The 27,715-nt window shown below is 36.9% G+C and overlaps 1 long non-coding RNA gene across 7 annotated transcripts; it reads right to left on the reverse strand.

The window, feature by feature from the left end:
• Positions 1-8,636: 8,636 nt before the first annotated feature.
• On the reverse strand, positions 8,637-27,511 carry LOC127846902 (uncharacterized). 7 transcript variants are annotated; one of them, XR_008033710.1, is made up of 9 exons: positions 26,310-27,511; positions 23,477-23,773; positions 22,049-23,339; positions 21,432-21,512; positions 18,982-19,088; positions 18,278-18,406; positions 16,957-17,062; positions 15,292-15,385; positions 8,637-14,216 (listed from the first exon to the last, which is right to left on the reverse strand). It is a non-coding gene; the product is annotated as an uncharacterized LOC127846902 (long non-coding RNA). The 7 variants fall into 7 exon arrangements; XR_008033709.1 differs by having other exon boundaries at positions 8,637-8,790; positions 8,865-14,216; positions 22,049-23,773; XR_008033714.1 differs by lacking the exon at positions 23,477-23,773 and having other exon boundaries at positions 22,049-22,271.
• Between the last annotated feature and the right edge of the window lie 204 nt (positions 27,512-27,715).

Here is a 27,715-nt window from a genome sequence, read left to right on the forward strand (position 1 = left end):
TTTGCCAAAACGCGTCATATCCCACTAAAAAAATGATGATTTTCTGTAAATACAGCTCCTTTGTGACTAGGCCTGGTTTTGCGTTTAGGTCATAATACACTAAATAATTTCCCTATGTAATTCAATGTAAATGCGACAACTTTGAGCGAAAATAAATGCAACATTTTGCACATAGAGACCCCCATAACCATACCTTTTCTTAAAGGCCATTCTAAGCGGAATCGATTTATGAATTAAAAAAGATATGTCATGTACAATGCAAGAAAGAACTTGACACAAATCAAAATCGACTGTTTTTGCAACTTTTTTTTTCGGCCGTTTCTTAGTGGAATGTAACCTTTTCTAGTGCAATGGTTTACTATAGTCTTCACGTGTATCATATTTCAGGGATTCAGTAGTGAACACCTATTCATGCCCTACCATTATCACCGCAAGATAACACCCGACTAATGGTAAAAAGTGTAAAACATGCCTTCCTGTCAACTATGATATTTTTTTAGAGAGTACAGCCCTACATGAAGCGATCATTTAGTGTATTGTAACCTATCTTTAAAAAGGATATACGGCGTTGATTGTGGTTGCAGTTATTGAAAGGTAAAGACTTCAATGAATGAGATCAAAGACAGCGAATGTCTTTTTCTGTGCAGTTCTTAGCTGCAGCAAACGCAGTACGGGATGATACGCGGAGTTTTCGCGGCTTATTTTACATTATTACATATTGCTGGTTATTAACGTATAAATACAAAACAGAAAACCAAAAGAAGAATGGAAGTGAAATTAAAACATATGAGTCAACCGGCCACACGCGAAGTATCCGTATATATTTTGAATATTTATACGCGCGTTCTTCGAACAAACCTGTTTTAGTGGTTTGTCTGGCGTTGCTATTTGATTCGATTATTAACAGTATCGAGAATCATTGCGCTCATGCTTAATTCGTTAGTCAATATGATGGCATAATTCTTGTTAAATTAATTAAAAATAATATTTATCATGGTATTGTTGTAAAACACATTAAGAATCTATTATTGACATACCGTATGATATCGCTGGATATCTTCATTTAACATCTGTCTGGTCTAAAGAAAATTCCAGTTCACCTAGTTCACGCTATAGCGTCTTTATTATGTAACGATTATTTTCCTGGCCGCGAACTCCGATCAGCACATAGGGTAGAGACGCAGCGATGACCTGTATGTAAACTCTGACATTCACACGCAGTGGCCGCAAATTGACCCGATATACCTCGCGAGTTGAAATGCAATGCATTAAAGTGAGTCTTTGCTTCCACTGCTCTCTATACTTTAACATGTTAACATGTTGACAGGAATATGGAAGTTAGTACTAAATATGAGAATATAGCCTTTAAGTGCAAACGTTCTCGCGCTGAAAATCTTCTGAAAATAAAAGGTGGACGCACAAACTGTATTGATGTCGAGATTGAGTGTAAAACTGTTCTATCTATTAAGCCTTTTCATTAGATATAAAATTGTTTTATGCTGAACACGCAGTAAAACAGTGTTACAAAGACGCGGACATGTTTCCAATGTTCTGGTCGTATTCTCAAATCAGCCAATGCAGTCAATGAAGTGTATTCATCTGTACTTGGCCGCGGGAAGTTTTATTTGAATTCTATTGGACGCTAACAAAGGTCAGGCTAAGGTGAAAAGCTGGCGTATACAGCTAACACCGAAAAAATGAACTTTTAATTTGCGTTTTCTGTTATATGGGGCTTTTGTCGAAAAATTCTTTGTCGAAATATGGCTGCCAAAACGATGTTTGTACTGGTGCCTGCATTCGTATGACATGCCCTTTAATTGAAATTAATAAAAAAAAACATATCGATCGTTAAAAGTATTACACAAGTTTGCAATAGGAGAAAGAAAGGCTTGAAAATTGCTTTAAAAGGTTGCAGTATTAGGCTAGATTGAACTTTACCGGTACGAAGTTGTTTACCACTATCGACAAAGCGGGGGTTTGGGGGCTGTAGCCCCCGATACTAAGGAAATATATAGGATAAAATGGATTATAAGATGTTGCGTTAGTTGTTATGTGTTAGGTGTTAAGGGTTAGGGTTAGGGTTAGCTGTTTGATGTTAAGTGTTGCGTACCGGTAAAGTTCAATCGTCCCCAATAGTATAATGCGATCATTTCGGCATTGAAATTAGTGTAATTTAAATGGTAAAACCACAGATACTGGAATGTTAATCTTGCAGAAATTCATCTGCAAGCATGATTATAAAACGATTTTAATGATTATTCGACCAATGTCCAGTGTGACCATTGGAGTGCTAGACAAGATGAGTGATGTGAATATTATGGACAAAATGAATGGGCATGTAAGGGATGGGATGCGGATCCGATTGGGAAGAATAAGTGTTCAATTTTCGAATTAACTTACTAGCAAATACGATGATCTCCATATATTTAAATTTCAGATTGGAGAACAAGATTACAAAAATACACAACGATACGCATGCATTCCATTCACGCCATTCTCTCTTGTTTCGTATGCTTGATCTTTTATCCCTTAAGCCACATATTGCGACAAAATCAGTGGCAGTCTTGCTCTAGGCTTGAAGAATGTTAACACACTGTTAAAAGCTTTATTTGTTCAAATATCTCAGTTATTGAAATATAGTTGAAAAACATCTTAAGTGCATAAAAGACAAGTGTTCTTGCAGTTTGTGCCGATATCTTAATTAAGGTATGTGAATACATCCTTGAAAACGTCTGAAATCGGTGACAAAATTTCACTTTGCGTGAAGTATAACCGTGCATAACCGTGCAGTACACAATGAACTTTTAAACAAGAACACAGGCTTATGAAAAAAATAATTCTGATGTATTTTACACTGCCATAAGCAGCATAAAATCTGTATTTTATGTACTCGTTGAAATTCTTGTTTTAAAAAGTGCTTGTTCCAGTCAAATCTCTGTGTATGTTTGGTATTGAAAGTGTCGTTAAATGGTTTTACCAAAACATACTGTTATGTGTGGCGTATTCTGCAATAACTATAATGTCAAGTAAAATAGTTGAATGAAATCCACAGGATTCAAATCCGGGACCTCTGCAAGTCAGATATAACGCGCTTCCTCTGTGTCTGTCAGGCTTAAATACTGTTCAGCCTATTGAAAGTGATATTATGGGCATCTAACAATTTATAGGTGTATATCGCAGCCGTTTTTTTATTTTTGGTGTTTTCACTTCATATACACTTATATTTGTTAATGCAGCATCAACATCCTATAATGCTAAAACAAGATCCCGGAAAGAGAAAAATAATGCATTTGAATATGAAAATGATTTGATTTCAATGTGAATCAAAATTGAGTGTTAGTGCAGATTCGTTCATACGACACAAGGGCACTATTTTGTTGAACGTATCATTTCGGCTTAGAGGACTGGGTGAGTCATGTAAAATATCGAATATAATATATATTTTTATAAACAATTAGAAGAAAGATTTGTTGCAGATAATTGGACAGTTACCACATTTTAACTAACTCTTTTGGCCTGTTAATTCTTTTCAGCTCAAATCAACAGTGAAAAATGCCCATAATATCACTTTTAAACGCCTTGTAAGAAAATACACGCACTTTAAAAATTATCATTACAATGCATTCCAGACGCTTTACTCTATTAATAAATGTATTTCCTTTACAGCTCAACCGATTTTTACAACTATGCCCCGGATCTGAAAGGTTACTGCAATACATGATTGAATTAATACCTTAATGATCTTGGGAGTAAATATTTCAGTTTTTTGTTTTCAGTTATTCACTTAACATCTCCAGACTTATCAGAAAGTTACAGTCAGGTCCAGCTGTTAAATCTTCATACTAGTATTCAACAACTGACCTGTAAGTGTGATTATGATTCTTTAGTTATGCATACATGCATTGCACTCGACAACACCGTCTTCAAATAGTGATGCTTTTTGGTATTTTATTTCAGATGTACATCGATGATGAAGTTACAATCTGGACAAGATCTGACCGACGCAATTAACTGAATCGACATTGTGACGGTTGTTTTATCGAAATTATGTTATTAACGGTATATGGTGATTTAAATGTATTTAACAAATTACAACATGCTTGCTCTGTGTAATAATAACGAAATCAAAAGCCATTGCTTCGGTTATCATCGGTTGACTTCAGTAATCCTCGGTTATCATCGGTTGACGTCAGTTATCCTCGGTTATCATCGGTTAACTTCAGTTATCGTCGGCTATCATCATTTATCATCAGTTATAATCAATCTCATCGCATCATCATTGAATATACCACTTGACATAATTCGATAGTAATATAATAATGCTTCTTTAATAAAATATGTATCGGTAATTCACATTTATATTCAACAAACAATGTTTAATAAATACAAACATTCACATATCAGGCATTAAGCAAACACAAAACGCACTGAATGTTTCTACATGACACTTGATGAATCTTTGGGTAAATATGAGCCTCATTCTGCGAAAACGTGGCTTAATGCACGCGCGTAAAGTGTCGTCCCAGATTAGCCTGTGCCGGATAAGCGTACACACGCCGTATGCTGCTATATGGAGTTGTACGACGCAGACGGACAAGCGTACATACGCCGTATGCTGCTATATGGAGTTGCACGACGCAGACGGACGAGCGTACATACGCCGTATGCTGTTATATGGAGTTGCACGACGCAGACGGACGAGCGTACATACGCCGTATGCTGTTATATGGAGTTGTACGACGCAGACGGACAAGCAAACATACATTATTTGCGTTAGCTCACAAATAATGTAGAGACAATTTTGCAAATCAGTATGGGCTTTACTACGTTAGGAACTGTAACCCGTGACTGCCTGTGTGTATAACTGCAGTAAAATTAAGCAGACGACGAATGCTAGGCTAGGAGCGTCTGCTCTAACCACCGCATCTGCCTGTTTATAGTTCCCACTGGTACACTAAATTTTGTGTATGTATTTAAAAGTATTTAACAGCTTGTAAGACAACGTTGGCCAGTCTAGTATTTATCATTGAAATCTGTACATATTGGCTGCTTTCAGGGAAAAATGGGCTTAATGCATGTCAAATAAGATTAGCCTGTGCACACTGATTAACAACACGTCTCAATATGTGCTTTAAGACACACTCTTTATAAATTTGAATTGGTTGTGGTCACTTCAAACTTGCGATATAAAAAGCTATCACATACTTTTGAAAACTGAGTTGCGTCTAAGATTAAAAAACAGCAAACAACGTCAGTGCCTTCGGCGCCTTGACTGAAAGTTAATTTTGTGCTGTTGTTTTTGTAAGCAAACAAATAATAATAGTATGAATCTTTCGGCTCGAAGGTCATATCCATCAAAGTTTTCTTGTCGGTCCCGCGACTTCGAGCCATAAGGAGTCGACTAATAAATGCAAGGCGAATGGGTGGAGCAGAGCGCCGTTGATATTTCTATTAAAGGCATGGACGATAAAATACATATTGGGTGTATAACTTTTTTACTAATTCGCCAGGAAGCTCTTTACTGCCACCGCTCCTTTAAAGGACGTGGCATCTGCATCATGATGTATAATGATAGATACATGCGACCTCAGGTCATATGATCTCCGGTTCCAGCGACGAACCTTTTTAGTTAGTGCTCACAGTGAAGACCTTTTAGTTGGTCGAACGTCTAATGAAAACCAAAAATACTAGAAGGTCATGCTTGAGAGCGGTCTCAAATCATTCGACCCCCTGGTGCCAGTGTGTAACCACGAGGCAACGAATCGGCTCAAATAATTTAGCCTATGAAAACGGGGCTTAATGCAGCCCGCACGTGCTTATTAGGTACGACACTTTACGCTTTTATGATATTTTTCGTTCAAATTTAGTCTCTTCTTAGCGAAAATTTTAGCAAAAGGCTAAGCCCCCCGTGCGCATTACAATACCATGCCTCGCTCGTTGTCGTTGTCCGCTTCCCTGAGCAATAGGCAAACAAATCTGTGGACGGTAATCACACAAATAATGTAAATGAACAGGTCGCTTTATTATTTGAATAACCGACGAGTTTCATTCAGATGTTATCAAATTATGAAACTCAATAAATATAATAATATAATCAGGATATTTTTTAGACCGATGATCAGACCTCACACTTGGGCATGTTGGTCCAAAAAAATGTGTTAAACATTAAAAGCTAAATAACAGTTAACTTCATAGCGACACGATTCAGATGCATGTGCAATACAAAGACAAGACACTTCAATTTAATGACCATTTAATTACTAAATAATTAAACACATACCAAAAAACTAGAACTGTGACTGTCTGAGAAACGATTACATAAAAACAAAACGATAATCAATAGGACAACAACATCTCGAATTTATTAAATTGATGTTGAAACAAAGCATCATATAGCTAACACTCAATTCATTAAGAAGTCGAAATAAAGCGTTAAAAGGATAAACAAACATACAGTCGCCGTGGCGTAGTAGATATGGTGTCCGCCTCGAGATCGGGAGGTCACGTGTTCGATCCCCGCTGTCGAATCGTTCTTTAAATCTCCCCATAGACACCAAGTCCTAGTTCTAGTCCGAGGAAATGGACTCAGGAGCGTTTCAAATAAGTTTAAGGCTTTCCATGCAATCGAGCTAAAATAAATAGGTTAGACTAAACTAAACTAAGGCGAATCTACAAAGCGGCTGTGTGTGTCCATCTTTGTTCATCTTTAGCAACATAAAATAGTTCAGTTGTTTGAAATTAATAATATTCTTATAGCTAGTTACTATTCAAAGGTTATGATGTACCAAAACACCGATACTAACAAGTATTTCAGATAGAAATATCGTCACAAGATGGCCTACGTGCGCCAGTAACCGTAAAATCTCTTCCGTAGTGAAGTTATACGACCCCTTGCTTGTCAACTTGTTTTTCTTGGTATATCATATTACGTTCTTGATGGATCATTATATTAAGTACCTTTTATTTGATAGTTTCAATGCGTATGTTATTAGCAAATTGTATGATGTTGGTCATTAAAACTTAAATGGTCGAACATCTGGATTAAAAAATATGAGCCGCGCCTTGGGAAAACCGGGTTTAATGCATGTGCGTTGTGGTCCAAGATTGGCCTGTTCAATTCGAAACTATCCGCTTGTATGGAATTTTTCAAGGGAATTATCGTTTAAATTATCAGCCAGTCTATGTGGAAAATGTCGTTTCAGATTAGCCTTTGCTGTTCGACACTTTCCACTTGTATGGTACTTTTGTTTTAAGGAATTATCCTTAAAAAGAAGCCACCCGTTTATGTGGAAAGTGTCGTTCCTGATTAGCCTTTGTGGATTGGGCAGGTTAATCTGGGATGACATTTTATGAACATGCATTAATGCTAATCAGGGACGACATTTTACAAACATGCATTAAGCCCAGATTTCATATTTTATCTTTATATAGGATTATATTCCATGAACTTTTCTTATTAGCACAGTATTTAGTTTTGGCCTATTTTTTACCATTTTCTGTTCAGAAGCAAAGTGAAAATGACTACATGCGAACAGCATAAAACCAGAACAGCATGCACTTAAAGGGATCTTTTCAAGTTTTGGTAAATTGACAAAATTGAAAAAAGTTGTTTCAGATTCGCAAATTTTCGTTTTAGTTATGATATTTGTGAGGAAACAGTAATACTGAACATTTACCATGGTCTAATATAGCCATTATATGCATCTTTTGACGATTTAAAAACCTGAAATTATTAAGCGTTGCAACGCGAACCGATTTAATAATTTGGAGAGTTCTGTTATTGTCGTGTAATTTTGTGAAACTACTAAGATTGCTTATATAAAGTACAAAATACATCTCTCATACATACTTGGCAGGATGGCCGAGCGGTCTAATTGGTTTTTACTCCAGGACTCCAGGGGTCACTGGTTCGAGCCCTGCTGAAGGCTTCTTTTTGCATGTTTTTATTTTGTTCTTGTTTTTTTTACTGGAGCTTTTTAGATCCAATGTTTACATTTATCAATATAAAGCATTTAATGAAAAACTTCAAAACATGCCAAAATCTGTGAAAAGGCCCCTTTAAATCGTCTCGTTCGTTTGATTAATAACTGAACTTCTTAAACAAGCTTACAATTTTCTTCCTAGGTCAACGTTTGTATGCCAAACATGAGTTTTTATGCACTAATTGGATGAATTATACTCGTGTTTATAAACATTTGCACACGAACGTCCTGATAACGCAAACATTTAAAGAAACAATGGTCCACATCTTCGGTGTGGTATCATCAATATTGATTCCTTAATGAGATAATAATCGTATTAGATATGATCTGGTGACCTAGTTTTTGGATGCACGTGACCCAGATTCGCACTCATTCTAGATATCGTCAATATAAGTATTCGGAGAACGTTGACTGCAGATCGATTAATAAAAGAAGCCTCTGCAGTGAAAACAAGTTTTTTTCTAAGATTTGACCTTTAGTTCTTGTTTTTTGACACATGCGAAACAGATTCTAACCGTCGTCAAGATATTTTCAACATACTCATTCGGAGAAAGCTTAAATTTTACAGTATTCACTACGGATGCTAGTTGAGCTCAACGCTGATAAAATGTAACAATAACTTTTCAGCTTTAAGCCGAAACTTATCAAGTGTAATCTAGTTGGAAAGAATTTAATAATGATAAACATATACACATTTGTTTAAGTGACATTTTTTGCAGATCATGTACTTTTAATAGTCACAATTACAAAACTTGTAGCACAGTATGGTCATACCTGATGAATTTAATAACGCACATACACTATTCACCTTATCTTGTAATCGATTATATAAAAATATATTTATCCAATGTTTATTACTAATAACGCTCATACATTTTTCACCTTATCTTATAATCGATTATATAAAAATATATTTATCCAATGTTTATTACTTATAACGCACATACACTTTTTACCTTATCTTATAATTGATTATATAAAAATATATTTATCCAATGTTTATTACACAAAATTCATGAGTGACTTACGGGTGCAGATAGTGAGAACTAATTTAAAATACTTAAAGTAAATGACTTGACATGTTCAGAGGTACACAACACCTATTCAACAAGGAGACAACATTGTATTTGTTTGTTTAAGGATATAACATATCTAGAATACAAATAGAGACAATAGCAGTTTTGACATTTTTAAGTACATTACATCATTATCCCTTGACTTTTAATTGACTTATTTCCAATAACCAATTTTAATTTGTATTTCTTATATAAGAATAGATAATTTAGAATAGATAACTTAAGATATTTTTACAAAACAATGAAACATATTTTCAAGAAGTTCAATTTCAAGAGTGCTTTTAATATTATTAAATGAAAAACATGGCATATAACAAGGTTTTTCAATTTAAAGCATGGTTTTCTGTTTACCACAAGCCCACAGCAGTCATTTGATATACATCTGTACTACATTTTTGTGTATATATAAGTTTCATAAACTAAATTACACAAGCGTTGCATCTTAAAGATTGAACAAAAATGAAAATGATTTGAACATATGCATGAAAACAGTGAAATAGTTTAACTGATTGAACAACAATACAGTATTTATTTACACTGACAATTCATTTGTTTTTCATTTTTTAAATAAAAATGGCAAAATGTAAAACGCATAGTCAACACGAATTTCATCAGGCTATTAGCACATTTAAGCACATCAAAATATGTTCTGGTAAATGGGGATCTACATTATATACATATAAAGCACAGACATATTATGTCCGTATGCAAACACCTACACTTGATGAGCAATTGATCACCTTTGTAATAAATTTGTAATCGAACGACTGAACTATATTTTCATAGTATTTTTATTTGAAATCACAACACACTTTCAATGCATAATAATATTCTTTTTCCACTTGAATATTCTTAAATCAGAATGCAAGAAATCAGCACAAACACATCAATAAAATAAACATGTAAGTCTCTTCAAGTCACATAAACTTAAATATTTGATAACAAATTAAGAGTACAAGGCATAACACAATCAATAAATAAATCAAAACTAATGTCAACAACCAAACTATCTGATCTTAAGATATTTTGTGAAGTTTTTTAATTGGGAGATTTCTGGAAACTGGCCGCAGTGAATGCACTCCATTAACAGCTTATGTGGCCATGTCAACGTGAAACAAATTGTAACATAACTCGTAAATTGTCACATTCACTTATCAGCTGCACGTTCATAAAATATACTATAAAAAGTACAGCAAGTACAATGTATAGATTTATCATTAAAATATACACATTTCTGAAGAGACATTTTGTGTCAAACATTCACTTATAATCGTCATAATTACATGTTATTTTTTATTCTACAAATTCCATTAGACTAATTGTTGAGTATATCATGTAAATAATTTGATTTTCTCTATGAATTTACTTGTTATGTTGAGATGTGAACACATTAATTTTCTTACAAGGGAGACTGTGTTTTTATTTTTGAAGCAAACAACATTGTTCTTACCTGAGAACAAAAAGAGACAACTGCACTACTTAACAATTGCCAGCATATTACATCACTCTGCCTTGATTTGTAACTGACTGATTTGTTGCAGTTGCTCTATATATCAATTGCACAATTTACCTATATACAGAGATCCAACATTTATTGTTGGTAAAGTTACTGAGTGATTGAGAGGATGAAAATTTGGACTTGTAAATGTGTATATACACGATATAAAACATAAAAAACTATTATGTTCAAAAACAAATGTCAACACTTATGAGCATGTAAGTACATGTATATTAAATATCAACACAAAATTGGCAAAATCAAACATAACTTTGACATCAGTCATGATTTTTCATAATTCTTTTAATAATTCATTTTTAAATACTCAGTGTCAAAACATTGAAAGCTTTCCAAATTAAGATGCATTATCTTATAATTTAACAAACCATATCAAGTCAAATAAATAAGGTAGTAATAGTACATACAGAATTGACAATTGAAAGAAGATTAAATGATTTTGTCTTTATTTAATGAATATTCATTTCGAATACTGCCATACTTAACACGATTCTTGATAATACTTCTATATTGCATGTAACAACAGAAAACTGAAACTTGTTTTTTACATGAATATAATCCAATACATTTTTTGTATATAATGTTACCAGCATAATTTAAACAGCTTTCAATTTTCTTAAGCTCAACGTATGAAATAATGTCTTAAGTACAATTTAATTTTCATGCATTTATCATTATCAGGTGCAAGTTTCATAAGTAATTGATAGACGTGCTATATTTGTGCTTTAAGTAATAATTAACATACACGCCTTAATCAAATATCCTTTATATCATTATATTTAACTATATTTAACAAAAATATTCAATGTTTAATGAATGACACCATCAAAATTCAAAGTCCCCAAAGACATGACATATTGTTTTGCTTTGAACACATCTTTGCTGGTCACATTAATTTATGGTTTCCCCTTAAATTGTTGTGCTTTGTCATTCTGCCATTTCATTCTGAACAAGGTCATTTATTTTTCGCCCGTTACAAAGTTCAAAGATGAGATCTGTCAGAGTTTGTGCTTAACATACCATGAGGAATGTAGAGAATATCTATCTTAAACAGTATTTATCTCTGAGCTCCTAGTTTTGACTGGGGTCATACGGTAACAACTGCTGCAACTTGCTGTGTTGCTGATTGTCTCTGAGCTCCTAGTTGTAACTGGGGTCAATTTGGTAACAACTGCTGCAACTGGCTGTGTTGCTGATTGTCTCTGAGCTCCTAGTTTTGACTGGGGTCAATATGGTAACAACTGCTGCAACTGGCTGTGTTGCCTGACCATGAGGAATGTAGAGAATATCTATCTTAATCAGTATTTATCTCTGAGCTCCTAGTTTTGACTGGGGTCATACGGTTACAACTGCTGCAACTTGCTGTGTTGCTGATTGTCTCTGAGCTCCTAGTTGTAACTGGGGTCAATTTGGTAACAACTGCTGCAACTGGCTGTGTTGCTGATTGTCTCTGAGCTCCTAGTTTTGACTGGGGTCAATATGGTAACAACTGCTGCAACTGGCTGTGTTGCTGATTGTCTCTGAGCTCCTAGTTTTGACTGGGGTCAATTTGGTAACAACTGCTGCAACTGGCTGTGTTGCTGATTGTCTCTGAGCTCCTAGTTTTGACTGGGGTCAATATGGTAACAACTGCTGCAACTGGCTGTGTTGCTGATTGTCTCTGAGCTCTTAGTTTTGACTGGGGTCAATATGGTAACAACTGCTGCAACTGGCTGTGTTGCCTGACCATGAGGAATGTAGAGAATATCTATCTTAAACAGTATTTATCTCTGAGCTCTTTGTTTTGACTGGGGTCATACGGTAACAACTGCTGCAACTGGCTGTGTTGCTGATTGTCTCTGAGCTCTTAGTTTTGACTGGGGTCAATATGGTAACAACTGCTGCAACTTGCTGTGTTGCTGATTGTCTCTGAGCTCTTAGTTTTGACTGGGGTCATACGGTAACAACTGATGCAACTTGCTGTGTTGCTGATTGTCTCTGAGCTCCTAGTTTTGACTGGGGTCATACGGTAACAACTGCTGCAACTGGCTGTGTTGCTGATTGTCTCTGAGCTCTTAGTTTTGACTGGGGTCATACGGTAACAACTGCTGCAACTCGCTGTGTTGCTGATTGTCTCTGAGCTCCTAGTTTGACTGGGGTCAATATGGTAACAACTGCTGCAACTGGCTGTATTGCTGATTGTCTCTGAGCTCTTAGTTTTGACTGGGGTCAATACGGTAACAACTGCTGCAACTGGCTGTGTTGCCTGACCATGAGGAATGTAGAGAATATCTATCTTAAACAGTATTTATCTCTGAGCTCCTAGTTTTGACTGGGGTCACTATGGTAACAACTGCTGCAAATGGCTGTGTTGCTGATTGTCTCTGAGCTCTTAGTTTTGACTGGGGTCAATATGGTAACAACTGCTGCAACTTGCTGTGTTGCTGATTGTCTCTGAGCTCTTAGTTTTGACTGGGGTCATACGGTAACAACTGCTGCAACTTGCTGTGTTGCTGATTGTCTCTGAGCTCCTACTTTTGACTGGGGTCATACGGTAACAACTGCTGCAACTGGCTGTGTTGCTGATTGTCTCTGAGCTCCTAGTTTTGACTGGGGTCAATTTGTTAACAACTGCTGCAACTGGCTGTGTTGCTGATTGTCTCTGAGCTCCTAGTTTTGACTGGGGTCAATACGGTAACAACTGCTGCAACTGGCTGTGTTGCCTGACCATGAGGAATGTAGAGAATATCTATCTTAAACAGTATTTATCTCTAAGCTCCTAGTTTTGACTGGGGTCACTATGGTAACAACTGCTGCAAATGGCTGTGTTGCTGATTGTCTCCGAGCTCTTAGTTTTGACTGGGGTCAATATGGTAACAACTGCTGCAACTTGCTGTGTTGCTGATTGTCTCTGAGCTCTTAGTTTTGACTGGGGTCATACGGTAACAACTGCTGCAACTGGCTGTGTTGCTGATTGTCTCTGAGCTCCTAGTTTTGACTGGGGTCATACAGTAACAACTGCTGCAACTGGCTGTGTTGCTGATTGTCTCTGAGCTCCTAGTTTTGACTGGGGTCAATACGGTAACAACTGCTGCAACTGGCTGTGTTGCTGATTGTCTCTGAGCTTCTAGTTTTGACTGGGGTCATACGGTAACAACTGCTGCAACTGGCTGTGTTGCTGATTGTCTCTGAGCTCTTAGTTTTGACTGGGGTCAAGATGGTAACAACTGCTGCAACTGGCTGTGTTGCCTGACCATGAGGAATGTAGAGAATATCTATCTTAAACAGTATTTATCTCTGAGCTCCTTGTTTTGACTGGGGTCCATACGGTAACAACTGCTGTAACTGGCTGTGTTATCTCTGAGCTCCTTGTTTTGACTGGGGTCAATACGGTAACAACTGCTGCAACTGGCTGTGTTGCTGATTGTCTCTGAGCTCCTAGTTTTGACTGGGGTCAATATGGTAACAACTGCTGCAACTGGCTGTGTTGCTGATTGTCTCTGAGCTCCTAGTTTTGACTGGGGTCAATATGGTAACAACTGCTGCAACTGGCTGTGTTGCTGATTGTCTCTGAGCTCCTAGTTTTGACTGGGGTCAATATGGTAACAACTGCTGCAACTGGCTGTGTTGCTGAATGACAAGTTTTATTTCGTCAATTGGCGTCTGCAAAAAAAGAACAGCGTGATACTGTAAATGTGTTTCCGTCTATTTTTGATACCAAACGAAAAACAAAACTTGCATAGGGTGTTACGACTTATATGACTTGAATCCATAGATGAAACGATGGCTCGATTGGTCAATGTGGATTTGAGTGCTACTTAAAAGTACCCCGGGTACTCTTCAAGTATACTACAATATACCCCGGGTACAGAAAATATGCTTAAATGCACCCAGCCAATATTTCACTGTACTCGAGGTTTACTCCTACCCAAAATCCGATGTGATATAACGCGCTAACGAATTACGAAACTAAATTATCTTTGAAAAAAAACTGACTCAACATTCTTTGAGAGTATGAGTTTCGATTATACTGGGGCAATTTTACAGAACACTGATATAAATATGAACATACTAACTAACTTGAGAAAATGATCAAACAACGGCCAATTTAGCGTTAGTATTCCTGGGTACATTTTCCATACCCTGGGTACATTGTAGTATGTTTAAGAGTACCCGGGGTACTTTTAAGTAGTACCCGGGCTGACAAAGACCAATCAAGCAAAATGATGGACCTGGGACTATTGATACAATAATAATTAATAATAATTATTTTAGATACAGTATAACCTCTTTATTACCAAATAATTTGGACTGGGTTTTTATAAAGATCCTTTTTATTATCAAATACTACCTCATCAATAATGACAATAAGCAAAGGCCTACTAGACGATAGTCCCAAAAACATGAATTCAGCGAGAGTTTTTCTGAGAAAACTCAGATGATTTTTATGAAGTAAGAAAATGGTTTGGCCACCATGAACCCACATTCCAATTTTGTGTCAAAACTCTACTACTTATGTCAAAGGAAACATGAATCCAAATAAACAAGAAGGAAATTTCACATGATAATAAATATATTTTGTTTCATCACACAAGAAGCAATACTTTTCGAGGTTTGAGGTTATACTAGAACGTACAGCTGGATGGATGTATCGACGAACAAGGGTCAATCTACATGCACTCACCCATCTCTGAATTCAGGGGCTTGCCAAAAATAAACACATCGCTTGAAAACTCACCCGTAGACTGAGGGTCCTGCTTCAGGGGGATGCTTAATGAGCTGTGACTACAAATGCTTCCAGAACAATCTCAATGCTTTGCTATCCGGGTTTCCTGGAAATAAAGTAAATCATGTGCAAAATGAAACAACAAAACTGAAGACAACACTAGCTTTTTCAAGGATAAAAAACTGGCTCAACCCGGTAACATAATTGTGAGTGTCTTAATAAGATATAAACTTTCATATAGACGAGCACACATATTTTAACTAAAGCTCGCCTTGTGCCCACGATGTTACAGAGCTGGGTTACCACTTGAAACTGTGTACACGTTCAATGAAATAAAATTAAACTATGTAGTTGTAATAAATTACTTTCATTTGGGTTTAAGACCAAATTTTATTTCAATGGTGTTTATACAAAACACAAATATCAAGTGGTGTGTAAGAAAGACCAGGGTTATATATAAATTGTTCTAGAACACTTTTTGAACATTCACCAATTGCAACAGATTTTGCTTTTATGGTTAAGTATAAGAAGAAGAAGAGCTTCGCTAATATATTGTTTTTTGTAAAGGTGAAGGGACCTATCTCAATACTTCATCAAACAGAAATAGGGATGGGTGGAGAGGGTGTATAGTGTGAAGGTGTGGTCTTTTATTACATTATCTTTCAAAAATGAAAAAAAAGTTACATAACTTGCCTACACAGTCCCCTTATGATAGTAAGCATGTGTTCCAAGTGCGAAATCAATAGCCATGATGCTTAAGAAGTAAAGTGCACCAAATCACAAAACTTAACCAAATTTTCAATGTTCTAAGTATAAAAGGGGCAATAATTCTGTCAAAATGCCAGTCAGAGTTAAATAACTTTGCCTGCACAGTTCCCTTATGGTAGTTAGTAATTGATGCAAGTATGAAAGCAATAGCGTTGATACATTAGAAATAAAGTGGACATAAACACAAAACTTAACCTAAATATCACTTTTCTAAGTATAAAAGCGCACATAATTATGTCAAACTGCCAGCCAGAGTTATCTCACTTTGCTTGCCCACTCCCCTCATAATACATGTAGTAAGTGTAACAAGTTTGAATGCAATAGCTTTGATACTTTATAGAAAAGTTGAACTTAACACAAAACTGTTTATTGCATCAAACATGTGCTCAAGATGGTTCCGGAATATGCCATTACTAGACAGGGCTATACTTCTAATAGGGGTCGCATGAAACAACAGTTATAATATACACACCCTAGTTGTATTGAATCCTGTCAAACTGACACCTGTTTGTTAATTGAAAACTCTATTAATATGGGCATTGGTCATAAATCTAAGACATGGTGGGTGCGCGAAAATGATATCTCCTTAAAATAATTGATTCCACAGTTTGACGTCATTGAAATGTGCGTAAAAAACGTCAAACTTTGTTTAAATTATAGATTGGTGGACAAAACTAGTCATAATGTGCGCATCTTTATCAATAAATTTAATATGATTTATGACAAACACATGTTTTGTGGATATTCTTCAGACATATTATATTTTAATACTTGCGTTTATATATTTACTCTAGTGAAAAACATAACATCTTTCATTTGTGCATGGAAACCAATTATTATTTCAATACCATAAATCTGTACTCAAATAAAAATATATAATGCGTACGTTAAAACAAAACACATACTTACAAGAGTAGGTAAGCTGCTTGAAATTATCACATGGTTTCTTGGCTTCCTCAACTGCATGGTTTCTCCTTGCAGACTTTGATGCCACATTACGCAGTCAACTTGTTTACTGCAAATGGCAAAACAACATTTTACAGATAACGTTTAAAGATTATTTCTTAGCTGTAATCAAATCCCTTATCATTCAATAAGACACTAGTTTTTCTGCATATATTCTGCAAACAGAGAAAGAGTATGCAATTTTTAAAGGAACGTTTTTGGTTGTTCTTGCTAATGCCCTGTGTAAGAGTCCCTTTATTTACAGATAAAGATGGAATATTATTACATAAATTGGTTTAAACGTGTGCAATATGTTTAACAATTATTATTCAAACGGAACTAATACAGTTCATGGAATAAAATAAAATACATATTAAACAAAGATACGCTTGTATATTTAAAAAAAAACCTACTTTAAATAATCATCAAATTAAAAGCAGCCAAAGCATATCACAATACCATACAATATGTAATGCAATATATTGGTATAATTTGTAGTTACCGGTAAATCTGTTTTTATGTGTTGGCGTATTAATTTCTTTTAGTTATGTCACTGACTTATGTCAGTCAACTTTCTCACAACATATTTGAACAAGTCTCTTTGAAATCTTACACTTTCTTACTTCCATGACCATCCAAGCCCATATGACCATAACATGACCCACAGGTCAGTACAGGGGCAGGGTGCAGGCCATCCTTAACATGACCCACAGGTCAGTACAGGGGCAGGGTGCGGGCCATCCTTAACATGACCCACAGGTCAGTACAGGGGCAGAGTGCGGGCCATGACCCACAGGGTGCGGGTCATGACCAACTGGTTAGAACAGGGGCAGGTTGCGGGCCATGACCCACAGGTCAGTACAGGGGCAGGGTGCGGGCCATCCTTAACATGACCCACAGGTCAGTACAGGGGCAGGGTACGGGCCATCCTTAACATGACCCACAGGTCAGTACAGGGGCAGGGTGCGGGCCATGACCCACAGGTCAGTACAGGGGCAGAGTGCGGGCCATGACCCACAGGTCAGTACAGGGGCAGGGTGCGGGCCATGACCCACAGGTCAGTACAGGGGTAGGGTGCAGGCCATGACCCACAGGTCAGTACAGGGGTAGGGTGCGGGCCATCCTTAACATGATTAGAAGAGGCAGAGTGCAATAAAAATAAAACATAATAAAAGCAAATTTGAATATAGCAATATGCTAAAATATATTCTTAAACAAAACAAACTAGTTAATATTAAATGGTTGAGAATATACTAATATCATACAGACATATTTGCATTCATACCTCTCGTAGTTTAATGCATATGCACCACTGTTGTTGATGTTTAGTATACGACTGCTGCTGAAACTGTTTTTGATGCTGTGCTGACGTGGCTTGGTTGCTAGGATTCCGCTTGACACTGAACAACGGCCACTGAAAAATAAGTTATATTGGATAATTTGTTATAATGTAATCAAAGATGACAAGTGGTTCAAGGGATTTAATGCTTTTGTTGTTTTTATACACAAATATTAACACACTTCTGTGCACAATATTAGTTAATCCCTCTGAATAAAATATAAGTAACACAGCCTCTGAAATTCCATGCATGATGAAATACAGAAACAGTAAATTAATATTATGCAAGAGAGTTACTTAGCCAATGATAAGATAGAGCTTTGTCACAAAATGATAACTAAACCTCAACCCAGACTTCATGGGGTTCACATGATTGAAGTTTCATCTGATTCCCTTTAGAAATGTAGACATATACATATGTGGTGAGGTAAAACTATGTTAACATAAATGGCAGACAAAACGCCCCTCTAACAGACCAACTTACAAAACATTGACTCCCATATAACCTCTGCATGGTTTGTGGGATTTAATACTCATTGTATTCACATCTCCACCTTGCAGGTCATGTTTTTGTAATATTACTGTGAGATTGGAATGTTAATAGATAATAGATTATAGACTGAGGCTGCTGCTTGAGCCCAGATTGGTACCAATTTGGAAGCCCCTTTCTCTAAAGGGTCACGCTTGGCACAGTTACACAGTTCTTTAGATGGTCGTGATTTTCAGGGTACTGTTCCATGTTGATTGACAAGTTGTCCTGTAAAATAAAATATCAACAAACTTAAACTCCAGTAGCATCAGCAAGAGATAATTCTATTCATCACTTAGAATGTCCTTTACTTAAGGCAAGTAACCATGTGACAAAATTAGACATATGATATAAATTATACAAAGCATTACACAGTTTTGTAACATGAGCAGCAAACTTAAGTGTATGAACTGTCATGAAACTTACGCCAATTGCATTAATTCTGGTGGCATTAATGCTTAGTCAAGTCGCAACTTTTCCAACATTTCACACATCAAAAACATGAAGAACGAAAACCAACAAAATACTCCCGGTTAGAAGTCTGGTTTTCATTGATCGTGTGTACAATGTTAGATATGTTTAACGGTCTGGTTCACATTGATCGTGTGTACAATGTTAGATATGTTTAACGGTCTATGTTCTTCATTAAACAAGAAAATGCGATCTGGCTGATTAATAAACTTGTAAAAGATATTATGCCCAAAAACATTATTGAACATTTTCATCATGATCCGATAAAACTTATTTTGAAACGGATAGCAGATGTTAATAAGTGTCAACACTTTTTGCCTTTATTGATATTTTGGTTTTTAAGGAAGCATTTTCTTATAAAAATCCAGATTTTGCGGTAAGTGGTTTCCCTGACTAGCCTGTGCAGATTGCGTTTCCCAGAGGTAAGTGGTTTCCCTGACTAGCCTGTGCAGATTGTGTTTCCCAGAGGTAAGTGGTTTCCCTGACTAGCCTGTGCAGATTGTGTTTCCCAGAGGTAAGTGGTTTCCCTGAGTAGCCTGTGCGGATTGCGTTTCCCAGAGGTAAGTGGTTTCCCTGACTAGCCTGTGCGGATTATGTTTCCCAGAGGTAAGTGGTTTCCCTGACTAGCCTGTGCGGATTGCGTTTCCCAGAGGTAAGTGGTTTCCCTGACTAGCCTGTGCAGATTGCGTTTCCCAGAGCAAGGCTAATTCATGTTTTTAAAGCTACCTTTTAACTCTTATAATAACAACACAAAGTGAACATAAGTTGTAACATAAAAATCCTCTAACTTATTATTATTTTTGTTTGAATTTAGTATGAATGGCAAGGTGTAAATATTGACTTCATTTTCGCAATGGACATAGAAACCCAACAAAAAGACATAAAGGTTCAACTTGTGAATGGAATAATAAAAATGAAAATTGATGAGTAAATTGTGATTGTTAGTGGGTTCGGGAGGTATAAAATTGATGACTTAATGTGTGATTGTTAGTGGGTTCGGGAGGTATAAACTTGATGAGTTAATGTGTGATTGTTAGTGGGTTCGGGACGTATAAAATTGATGACTTAATGTGTGATTGTTAGTGGGTGATAACCAAGTTTGTTTTAAGGTTTGAACTGGTGACCTAGTTTTTGGAAGCAATGTGACAGATTCAAATTAAACCTATAACATATCAAGATAAACATTCTGACCATGTTTGATCATGATTGAGTCATGATAATTGAGATGAGAGACCTAGTGTATTGTTACACAAGTGGCCTTGATTTAAACTCAGGCTAAATATTGTCAAAATAAACTTTTTGCCTTGATAATGTCAGAACATTTTGACCCAGTTTCATCAAGGTTCAATAAACATTCAGGCCTTTAGATTCTTAAACAAGCTGACAGTTGAAGCAGCACACAGCACGCTCAATGACATAAGATCACAATTACTCAGTTTGAGAAATGTTTGCTCAATTCAGTTAAAAAATATATATTTAAATGTGTTAATTTCCAAAACATATCACTAAGGAGTCTTCTCGGGGAAATATCCATATGGGAAATTCCCGATGCACTCAATACACAAGCTATGGACACTTGTATTTACAAGTGATTTTGTAAACCATTAAAATTATAATCCAATAGTTCATAATTTATAATTAGTCTCTAAACTAGATGTTCGGATCTCCACAAAACAAATCAACATTTTATGCAAAGCTACAAACATCAGTGACCCCTCTTAGGTATCAATGGCAATTTTATAAACATACTTACATTTAAAATGGAACCTGACTTTGTAGAGTTTAAGATTTAGATATATTGGAACCTGCTGAAAAAGTGTGTGTTTTCCATGTTATTATGTGCTTTAATAAAGCTCTGGATTTTTAATTCAAGTCTGAATGTCAGGGATTAGCGTGACACTGTTGCATCTTCTTCGAATTTCAAAATAGTCAAATAAGGTTGTTGATGAACCCTTGAAATGAAATAATTTGTACTGGTCTTCTTAATTGAAGAGCAGAAACCCCAAATTGCATTGAGTTTTAACTATTTGTTAAAACTTGATTACATCTAAAGTCTAAGGCTGTTAAGCCAGGGTCTCCTGAATGCTTTGCCAAAGTTACCCGTTTTGCCATGGCAACAGGACTTTCCGATTAGGATGTTGTGGCTGAGTTGTAGTTGGGGAACCTGTGAGTATGAGGCCTCTGTAAACAGAAAAAAAAGATCTCAGGGCATCCCAGAAATGTTTCCCTGTAAACCAAATAATTCAATGCATTCTGAAATGGCATTAGTTATATTTGAATCAATTTTGTTTGAGTTAAAAAATAATAAGAAATACATTAAATTTGAAGACTTCAGATAGAAAAGAGATACACAATTAAACACTAGATACTATACTTCTATATGCTGTACACTTGATACAAACCTAGCCTACTAAATTATTGTTTATCCCTATCTTAAAATATTTATTAAGTTATGTGTAACTCAAAAAAGGTGGGACAGACATAAGGACGGATTTAAGGAAGGGCAGACCGAATAACAGACAAGAACAAATATTTACGCCCCACTCCTGCGCCCTTTCAAGGCAATACAAATTGGCGGCTATTATAAATATTAACAATATCATAAGAACTGTCAGCTAGAATATAGTTTAATCAATATATAAAACGCACACACTATTTAAATTGAATTTGGAGTAAAAAACACATCACACATTATACATGATAAATTACCAATGTACCTTGCAGATAAAGTAATCTTGGCCCCTGGGTAAGACAGTCTGGAGCCACAGGTCTAGAGACGCTGCACACTTCGGGTAGAACTCATTGAGCATTTGCCTCACGGTACTTGGGCAGGAAGTGTCCCTTGGTGTCCGGGTCCAGCTGACCAGAGAGCCTTTTATTCAGCTGCGTACAAGAGTCACATGTGCATAATCAGTGCATCGGGTCCTGTAGGAACCGGCTCTTAAAACAGATTCCAAGAATTTAAATAAATATCGAAAAATAATGAAGACAATAATTTTATAATGTACTGAAAGCATTTAAATAATTGTTTTACTAAAATGGAATAGAAAAGTTTTCATGCATGGAGAAACTTTTGGTTCAGGAGCTGAATTTCGGCCGCAAAATAGACAAACTATGCCCTGACATACTAAGATTAAAACTTATATTAAATCCAGTGTTATTTGCATTCATTTACCAAGTTTGATCAATATAAAGACACAGAATTCCCATTTGATGCTATGAACTTTTCCTCAATCAGGCAGACAACGGAAAATACTGATGTTAAGTGAATTATATGAGCCACATTCTGGGAAACAATAGGACTAAATGTATGTGCAGTCTGCACAGGCTAATCTGGGATGACACTTTAATAGGACTTAATGTATGTGCAGTCTGCACAGGCTTATCTGGGATGACAATTTAATAGGACTTAATGTATGTGCAGTCTGCACAGGCTAATCTGGGATGACAATTTAATAGGACTTAATGTATGTGCAGTCTGCACAGGCTAATCTGGGATGACAATTTAATAGGACTTAATGTATGTGCAATCTGCACAGGCTAATCTGGGATGACAATTTAATAGGACTTAATGTATGTGCAGTCTGCACAGGCTTATCTGGGATGACAATTTAATAGGACTTAATATATGTGCAGTCTGCACAGGCTAATCTGGGATGACACTTTAATAGGACTTAATGTATGTGCAGTCTGCACAGGCTTATCTGGGATGACAATTTAATAGGACTTAATGTATGTGCAGTCTGCACAGGCTAATCTGGGATGACAATTTAATAGGACTTAATGTATGTGCAGTCTGCACAGGCTAATCTGGGATGACAATTTAATAGGACTTAATGTAGGTGCAATCTGCACAGGCTAGTCTGCGATGACAATTTAAGCACATTCATGAAGCCCCATATCCCAGAACACTGCTCAGATACTACTTGTTGTTCTTGTTGCTGCTGCTGGGACTGGGCCATAGACAGAGATGGAGCGAGTCCTGACGCTGAAGTCGCCACCCCAAACCTGAGAATTGCCAATAACAACTGTTGTTGAATGGCGTCAATCACATACTGCTCTCCAGGCCTAAGGTTCACATTATTCGAGAGCAACATATCGAGGTCAGTCACATTAACGGACGTGTCACGCAACCCTTGCTCTACCTGTTGGATCAGATCGTTTCAGTTTGAGCGACTTGTCCGGCCTAATTTGTCGACGCCCATCATTCAATTGTTGCTAAGCGACATGGATGCTGAGACGGAAGTCAAACTCACCAAGGCTCTGCTGTTGGAAGTGTTGATGTAGCCAGCATGGGAGGATATATTGATAGGAGGCTTGGTAGTATGACTCATGACGTCTTCATGCTGATTTTCTTAAGCAAGTTGTAGTATTTGTGCAAGAAGGGGGTTGTCATCGACTTTCATTTCAATGACGTTTGTCATGTTTGCTAGTAAAGTTCACTGAAAAGGAAATGGAAAGTAAACTAAAACCGGATTGTTTAGTGACACATGAATAAGCCTTGCAACACCTTACTTTACAGACCTGTTTTTTAAATGCCAAACATTGTGCCTATAATTGATAATTAGAATATTGCAATTAATTTTTTGCACTAATTAGAACTCAGGATAACGTAGTATCAATGTTTTATGCGCACCAACTTGAAATTAGAATTTTTGTGTTTGTAGCAAGGTGTACTATTTATTTTTTGTAAATCAAAAACAGGCATTACTTGAGCAATTTAGAATGTGAGACTGTACACCTTTAATTGTGTGACTATAGAACTTTAAATGTGAGACTACAAAATTTTAAATGTGATACTCAGCAACTTAAAATGTGAGACTACACAACTATAAATGTTACCCTCTACATATTTAAGTGTGAGTCTGCACACCTTTAAATGTGACAGTTTATGACTTATACCTAAGACTTAACAACTTTAAATGTGTGACAATACAACTGTATGGTATTTAATAAGAAACAATAGATGTGAGTTCAAAATAGTAATTAAACTTAGTGAAATAAGCATACTAGAGCTGTGTCACAGAAGTGACGAATACCCCCACATGCCGTATTGACACATAATATTTTGCATGTCATCTTCACAAAAAACAGCGGACACCATGCTCAATTTTTAAAACGCACTAAGTGACCCCTTGACCTAGTTTTTGACCAAAAAAGGCCCATATTCTAACTTGGCCTTAAGATCATCTCCATAAAACTTCTGACCAAGTTTGACCCGGAATGGCCCATGTTCTAACTTGGCCTAGAGATCATTAAGATAAAACTTGTGACCAAGTTTGGTGAGGATTGGATGAAATCTACTTAAATTAGAGAGCGGACAAAATGGTGAGGTTTAAAACTCACTAAGATACCCCGTGACATAGTTTTTGACCCGGCATGACCCATATTCAAACTTGACCTAGACATCATCTAGATACAACTTCTGACCAAGTTTGGTGAAGATTGGATGAAAACTACTTGAATTATAGAGCAGACAACATTGTTATGTTCAAAATGCAGTAAGTGACCCACTGACCTTGTTTTTGACCTGGCATGACCCATATTCAAACTTGACCTAGACATTATCAAGATACAACTTCTGACCAATTTTGGTGAAGATTGGATAAAACTCTGTGAATTAGAGGGCGGACAACACGGTGAGGTTTAAAACACACTAAGTGACGCCGTGACCTAGTTTTTGACCCGGCATGGCCCATGTTCGAACTTGACCTACACATCATTTAGTTACAGCTTCTGACCAAGTGTGGTAAAGATCTGATTTAAACTACTTGAAATAGAGAGCGGACACCATGTTCAATGTGTAAAACGTATCAAGTGACCCTGTTACCTAGTTTCTGATCTGGCATGGCCCATTTTCGAACTTCGCCTTCAAAACATCTAGATAAAACTTCTGACCAAGTTTGGTGACGATCGGATGAAAACTACTTGAATAAGAGAGAGGACACCATGCTGAATGTTAAAAAATGCACTAAGTGACCCCATGACCTAGTTTTTGACCTGGCAAGGCCCACGTTTGAACTTTACCTTAAGATCATCTAGATACAACTTCTTACCAAGTTTGGTGAAAATCGGATGAAAAATACTTGAATAAGAGAGCGGACATCGTGCTGAATGTTTAAAACGCACTAAGTGACATCGTGACCTAGTTTTTGACCCGGCAAGGCCCATGTTCTAACTTGGCCTAGGCATCATGTAGATACAAGTTCTGACCAAGTTTGGTGAAGATCGGATGAAAACTACTTGAATTAGAGAGCGGACACTTAATACGGACCGACAGACAGACCAACAGACCGACAGACAAGTTCACTCCTATATACCCCCTAAACTTCGTTTGTGGGGGTATAAATAAGCCAGTTATTTTGATAAAAACTTTAAAATGTGCTATAACTAGGGGTTAATTCTGGTCAGAGTTAATTTTAACCATTTTTGGATTGGGACAATTCGTAAAAAATCATAGTGTTTTGAATTAAATTGGGAAAACGGTTGTAGATTTTGATAAACATAATTTAAAAATTGCGAATAAATGCTATCAAGATAAATTGAACTAAGGTTCAACTTACCGGTATAGAGCTGCATAAGGAAACAAACTCAATTTGTAACCTATTTTAAACATTGTTTGGGGTCAAACCTTGAATTGAGAACTTTAGCCAGTAATAATGGAAAAAATAAACTGTTTAGGATTAGGAATGGGACTCAAGTTTGGCCCCGACTTCGACAAAATGAATAACACTGTATGATCTTACCTGAAGCTCAAGAAGCTGAGCTGATATGCTGGCCTTGCTGATATTGCCAAAGGCGGAATTTGAGTTCTGATTTACTCAATGTTGCAAGCTATCAAAACATTCTTTTTCTTCCAGAAAACCATGAATTGAGAACTTAAGCCAGTTATCATAAATATAGACTTTTTGAGATAAGAATGGGGCTGAATTTCGGCCCCAAAATTTCAACAAAATAATTAACACTGTAAGCTCTCACCTGAAGCTCTAGAAGCTGAGATGACATGCTGACCTTGCTGATATTGCTAAGAGCCGAGTTTGAGTTCTGCTTTCTTCAGGTTGCGAGTCGAAGGGCGTACTGGACCACACAACAAAACTGCTGTTATTTTTCAAAGCCTTCTCTTGCATCAATTCAATGTGAGGCCTTTTGGACTCGGAGTGCTAAGTGCTCATAACAAAACCAGACGTGTTCACTTTAAGCACCTTGTTCAAAATGGTGGGCGTAATTTTCGTCTGTGGCACACACCATGGATGTATGGATATCTTAGTGTTTACAACCAAGTCTTTACTGCCTTTCTGTGTAATCATGGATGTATTGTGCTCTGGGTGTTTACATCCAAGTCATTACTGCCTTTCTGTGTCAGCATTGATGTATCGTGCTCTGAGTTCACTGCAAAGTCATTACTGCCTTTCTGTGTCAACAAGGATGTATTGTGCTCTGTGTTCACAACCAAGTCATTACTGCCTTTCTGTTTCAGCATGGATGTATTGTGCTCTGGGTGTTCACAGCATAGTCATTACTGCCTTTCTGTGTCAGCATAGATATATCTTGCTCTGGGTGTTCACATCATAGTCATTACTGCCTTTCTGTGTCAGCATGGATGTATTATGCTCCGGGTGTTCACAACCAAGTCATTACTGCCTTTCTGTATCAGCACGAATGTATTGTGCTCTGGGTGTTCACAACCAAGTCATTACTGCCTTACTGCGTCAGCATGGATGTATCCCGCTCTGGGTGTTCACAACCAAGTCATTACCGGGTTCTTTGTCAGCATGGATGTATCGTGCTCTGGGTATTCACAACCAAGTCATTATTGCCTTTCTTTGTCAGAAATATTGCCAAAAGTCCGTTCTATTATGATATTCAGGCCGCTGAGAGGACAATCTGGGGCAGTCCGTAACCCTACTGTTGTTCAAACTATCAACAGCAGATGTATCCCACTAGGAAAGCTAACGCTTTTATTGTTCCTTGATTTTCTTCCGTTCAATTTCTGTTTGTCCCATAAAGATTGGAACAAGTTATTGAACTTTTTATTCTTCATGATATTTGTTGTGATGTCCAACAGCAACAACTGACTGTTAGCGTTCCCATAACTACTGCTATAACTTTGCGTGTCTGTAACACTTGTCCCTTTCAGGCCCACGCGGAACTCTAGCTTAACAAAACTACCCAGGCTTATGTTTGGACGTTGGCATTGCGTTTGTTCAGAACAGAATCATGCTTAGAATTTCCTGCAAAACGGAGTTGTTCAACGATGCTGACTTTTTGAGGCAGGCGGTCAAGGGAGAGGAGTTAGAAGTCAAGGGAGGGGAACGGTCGTTCTGGACTGGGGCTCCTGCAGGCGGGACTGGTGCGGTTGCTGGGCCAACTCGATATCAATGCTG

Source organism: Dreissena polymorpha, chromosome 10 (genome assembly GCF_020536995.1).
Source record: "Dreissena polymorpha isolate Duluth1 chromosome 10, UMN_Dpol_1.0, whole genome shotgun sequence".
NCBI classification, from domain to species: domain Eukaryota; kingdom Metazoa; phylum Mollusca; class Bivalvia; order Myida; family Dreissenidae; genus Dreissena; species Dreissena polymorpha.